This window comes from Triticum aestivum, chromosome 3D (assembly GCF_018294505.1).
Source record: "Triticum aestivum cultivar Chinese Spring chromosome 3D, IWGSC CS RefSeq v2.1, whole genome shotgun sequence".
NCBI classification, from domain to species: domain Eukaryota; kingdom Viridiplantae; phylum Streptophyta; class Magnoliopsida; order Poales; family Poaceae; genus Triticum; species Triticum aestivum.
The window spans coordinates 472,988,157-472,994,149 of NC_057802.1; positions in this window are offsets into that span (position 1 = coordinate 472,988,157).

Consider the following 5,993-nt stretch of genomic DNA (forward strand, 5'->3'; position numbering starts at 1 on the left):
GTTTTTGCTACTGTAAAATTTGACCTAGATCCAGATTAGTAAACGAAGCTTGTTTCTCTCGCCGTTTGACTTTCGTTGCTTCGTTCGATTTGATTCTTTTTGCAAACCGGAGTTCTTAAGTTGAACTTTCTGGTTAGATCATTATTTGAGTTTTACCCGTGCATTTGATGAGTGCTTATTGTATGCTCGTTTGTTTGCGATAGAGTACCCGGAGTGCGCCGCTTGCTACTTCGAATCGCTAAGTTTCACGGATCATCAGCAAGGCAAGTAACACGTTGATCATACCTCTTTTACTACCCAGTTTTATTGCATTAGACCAACCCTCAAACATTGCATGGTTAGGATCTAACTAAATTGTGGGTATTGGGATGTAGTTGAGGTAGTACCTATTACCTGTTTATTATCAAACCCTTGGGAGTTACTTCTACGTTTGTTTATATCGCTATGTTATGCTAGTAGACGTGGATTGGGTTTGAGAGATATTCACGACAGATGTGAGATTGTTAATTAATTGTTTACTTAAGGTGGCAACTAAAACTCACATCTGGGTGGATTGAGGCACCTGGAGAACCCAGTGTTGCCTGTTTTTCTAAGGACCGCCACCCAGGCTCAAAGGGATCATAAGATTATTCATGCTAGAAACTTCCGTGTGCAGCCACAAGCTATTATGGGCTCTAGCATAGTTGAGTAGGTTATATGATCTCTTGAAGAGGTGGGCTAGCAGATGTAGGGGAAAATAGGTGTAACTGTCCACCCGGAGTAAAGAGTTATTGTTTCTGAAAGACTGTGTCTCGGTCATCCGTTTCTCAAACATCATGTAGTGCGAGAATCAAGCGGAGGCGATCGAGTCTTGTGGGGAAAAGTGCACAAACCTCTGCAGAGTGTACAAACTAATCATGGTTAGCCGTGTCCCCGGTTATGGACATCTTGAGTATCTAGTACTTGGATTATCATGTGAATCTCATCACCATGTTACTTTAATTAATATTGTTGGGTTAATGATGATACTTAATTGGGATTGAGATGCTGTCAACCATCTCAATGTTTAACAACCACCATGATAGTTAAATAAAATTTATTCCTTTGCAGTAGGGAAAAATTGGCTTTTCGCAAAACTGTAACCATAGAGCCTTCTACCAGCCATATATGCATGTAGTATAGCATTATTATGTTCATTACTCTCTATGTGTTACATTGCCAGCATATTCCATGTGCTGACCCGTTTTCGGGCTGCAACGTTTTATGTTGCAGACTGTTCAGACGACGAGTAAGGTGCCTTAGGTCGTGGTCTTATACTCAGTGATGCCGTTGGAGTTGATGGACTCACTTATCTTCCAAGTCTTCCGCTGTTATCGTATTAGACGGCCTTAAGCCATATTTATCATACTTATTTCTCTTTTGAGATACTCGATGTAATAAGTGTGTGATTGCTACTCTGTTATAAATCCTCCATTTGTACTGTGCGTGTCAGCATTACTGATCCAGGGATGACACTAAAGCACAGATCACAGACTGTTTGAGGTCTGGTCGCTACAAAGGTGGTATCAGAGCACACGTTGACTGTAGGACATGACCACTAAGATTAAACCCTAGAACACTACTATCTTCTCATTTCTAACTCCTCTCCACTTTCTACTCTTTTAGGAATGGCGGATGCAAGGAACAAGTTCATGCAACCGGATGAAGATACACCTTTTGGACGACACTTGAAGGAAGTCACTAAGTACCTAAACATCGGAATACCAAGCTTCACCGGGACCCACAACGCCACACTACCAGAAGAGGAGCGCTGGAAGATTCAAGTTCAAATTCCTGGAAGGACGTTTACGCCAATCACTGAGCCTATAGAGTTTTCCTTTGATGCACCAACCTGGAGTTTAGGGAAGAGCATGGCAGCCCACATCTCTATGGGACGCATTGGAGAAGTCTACCGCAGGGAGCTTAAGGATACTATCTATCAGATTTGCGGACGCCGAGATGAGCAATGGGAGATGATCAGCACCAAGAAGGATGGATCAATTGCAGCTTTCATCCAGGAGCAAAACCAACACATTCGTCGCCAGGAGAACCGGATGTGCTCAGGCATGATATATCTGAAGAAGGCATTGACCAAGATCACGGAGTTGGAGGAAGAACTCAAGTCTACGCGCGATGGATATGAGGAGGAGATCGCCACATTGTTGGAGAAGAACGGCGAACTGATACAGAAGATCAAAGTATTCCTGGGAGACCCATCACCTGGAGGACAAGACGACGATTCTACTTGCCCGGATAACTACATCATCATCGACGACACCGACTCAGACCCCAGTGAAGATGACTTTATTGATGAAGCTGGAGCAAATATCATGGAGTCTTCGACCGATCAAAATTTCTAGTAGACCACCAAAATCAGTAGTAGTATTTCCCCATGTATATAGTATAGTCCGAGCACTTTTGTAACGATAGATAGATCGATTGTATGCCTTGTTTGATTTGATTGAGTGATATTGATTGTGTTTGTCTCATGAGCATATGGGTAGTGTTTTCCCTCTAGACCTCATTCTATTCTAAATTCTCATCTTTTCTAAACCTATCAGATGCCTCCGAGACGCGACACCGGATTTGTTTTCCCACCGGAGATCACTCAGTTGATTCAGCAGTAGAATGCCCTGATGCAAGTGTTAGTACAGAACCAAGGCAACAACAACAACAACCCACCACCACCACCTGTTGATCACTTAGCCCGTTTCTTGAGGCTAAATCCGCCGGTGTTTTCCAGCAGCACCGAGCCGATTCTTGCAGATGATTGGCTCTGCAAAGTTGGAAGGGAGTTGACCACTGCAGGATGCACGGATGCGGAGAAAGTGCGCTTTGCAGCACATCAGCTTGATGGACCCGCAGCATCATGGTGGGAGAATTACACAGCCACCCACCCTATTGACACTGTCACATGGGACCAGTTTCAGCAAGCTTTCCATACTGCCCATGTTTCAGCAGGAGCTATGGCTATGAAGTAGCGTGAGTTTCGCAACCTACGCCAAGGAGGACGCACCGTAGGCCAGTATGTGGAGGACTTTAGTAAGTTAGCACGTTATGCTCCCGATGACGTTGCTACAGATGCAGCCAAGCAGGAGAAGTTTCTCGAAGGACTGAATGATGAGCTGAGCATGCAGTTGATGGTAGCAACCTTCACCAACTACCAGGAGTTGGTAGATAGAGCTCTCATGATTGAAGGGAAGGAATAGCAGATTGAAAACCGTAAGAGGAAGTATGGACAAGGGAAGTACAATTCTGGAGCTCAGCAGAAGCCACGTTTTACCCCGAAATCGGGAGGACAGTTTCAGCATACCCATGGAGGAGGTAGTTCGCACAACCATAATGGACCCAAGAATGGTAATGGGAATGGAGGAAGGAACGGGCAGAACCGTAATAACCCATCTACCCCAGCCAAGAGGGATCTGAGCCACATTACTTGTTTCAAGTGCCAGAAGACTGGACATTATGCAACTGAATGCCCGGAAGCCCAGAATGGAAATGGCAATGGAAGCTCTGGGAAGAAGCCTAACCCGTTCAATAAAGGACAAGTGAACCACGTTTACGTGGAGGCGGTTGAAGCACAGCCTGATGCAGTAATAGGTAAGTTTTTGGTTAAGTCATTTACTGCAATCGTTCTTTTTGATACTGGTGCATCGCATTCATACATATCAAGGGGATTTGTGGATAAGTATAAATTGCCCACCAAAGTTCTTAGAACACCTATGTTAGTAACCTCGCCAGGAGCAGAGTATATGGCAAGCCAAGGATGTTTTCAGATGCCATTGGCCATAGGTAGGCATGTTTTCCCCTCAGACCTAATAGTTCTGGAGTCGCAAGGTTTGGATGTGATTTTGGGAATGGATTGGCTATCGATGTATGGAGGAAACATCGATTGTGCCAGTAAGACGATTTTGCTTACCACCCCAGAAGGAAGAAGGATTAAGTATGTATCCCGGCATATGCCGAAGAGGACTCAGGTGAATTCCTTATCAGGAGTTGTACATGAGGAAGTACCAGTGGTGAAAGATTACCCAGATGTATTTCCAGAAGAGTTGCCAGGCATGCCACCAGATAGAGACATTGAGTTTTTGATTGAACTTTTGCCAGGCACAGGGCCAATATCTAAGAGAGCGTACAGGATGCCGGCAAAAGATTTGGAGGAGATTAAGAAGCAGATTAAGGAGTTACTGGATAAAGGCTATATTCGCCCAAGTTCGTCACCTTGGGGATCACCAGTACTTCTAGTGGAGAAGAAAGATGGATCGTTGAGGATGGTCGTTGATTATCGTGGATTGAATGAAGTGACCATCAAGAACAAGTACCCACTGCCAATGATCAATGATCTGTTTGACCGATTACAAGGAGCTAAGGTATTTTCCAAGATCGATCTACGATCAGGATACCATCAGTTGAAGATTCGAGAGCGGGATATAGCTAAGACGACTTTTACCACCAGGTATGGGCTGTATGAGTATACCGTTATGTCATTTGGTCTGACTAATGCACCTGCCTGTTTCATGAACCTGATGAACAAAGTGTTTATGGAGTTTTTGGATAAGTTCGTTGTGGTGTTCATTGACGACATTTTGGTCTACTCAAAGAACGAAGAGGAGCACAAGGAGCATTTGCGTTTGGTACTTGAGAAGCTCAGAGAACACCAGTTGTACGCCAAGTTCAGCAAATGTGAGTTTTGGCTGAAGGAAGTTGGATTCCTCGGACATGTTATATCCGGAGCAGGAATAGCCGTGGACCCCGCCAAAGTTGACACAGTAACAAACTGGGAATCACCCACGTCAGTTGGAGAAACCCGGAGTTTTCTTGGACTTGCAGGATACTACCGGAGGTTCATTGAGAATTTCTCGAGAATTGCTAAGCCCATAACAGAGCTGTTAAAGAAGGACATCAAATTCAATTGGACTGAGGAATGTGAAGCTAGTTTCCAAGAGTTGAAGAAGTGCCACGCAGAGATGGCTGAGATACCACTGAGAGATACAGTGCCCCTGGAAGCGATTCAGTTGGAAAGTGATTTGACCTATGAGGAGAAACCAGTTAAGATTCTTGAGTATGCCAGCCGAGTCACCCGCAGCAAGGTTATCAAGTTCTGCAAAGTTCAGTGGAGTCACCACACTGAAGATGAAGCCACCTGGGAGCGAGAGGAAGACCTACGGAAGAACCACTCTCACCTATTTTCTAGCCAACCCGAATCTCGAGGGCGAGATTCATCTTAAGGGGGTAGGTTTGTAACATCCCAAATTTTCAATTTGGAATGTTATACATTAGATCATCATTGCATAGCATATTTTATTGCATTTTGGCAAATCCTCGAAAATCCTAGGCAACTCAAGGACCCTCGGAGAGAGTTGGGGATTTTTCCCGGTTTTCATATTTGATTTTTATCAAATAATAAAACGAGGATTTTTGGTTTTAATTATTTTTCTCTCCAAAAAACATTTCATATTAAAATAAATGAGAGGAGAAAATATGACTTCTCCAAAATAATTGAAATATTGGAGGAAAAATATTAAAATCAAATATTTGATTTTATTCGAGTTTTATTTGCAATTTTAAATGCATTAGAAAAATTGCACGTTTTCAAAACTGCATTTTTGGCCCAAGAAAAATGTTCATCTTGTTCTAATTATTTTAATTAGACGGTGAAAATTTGTTTTAGTATTTTTGCATTTTTATTTATTTTTCTATGATTTTTTTTAATCCGGCGGAATTATTAAAAAAAACGCCGAGCGCGCCAACTGGGCCGAAGCCCAGCCGACGGCCCAGCTGCCCCGCGCCCCGTCTCCCTCTCGGGCACGACAGCGCCGCCGCCGCCCGAGTCCCGCTCGAGCACGGCCGCCGCCCGCCGCCTTGCCCCTTCCCCACGGCACCCCCCTCCTTATATACCCCAGCCCCGCCGCCCTCTCCTCACCCCGTCCCCGCCCCGACCCGAAGCCGCCACCGCCCGAGGAGATGCCGCCGCC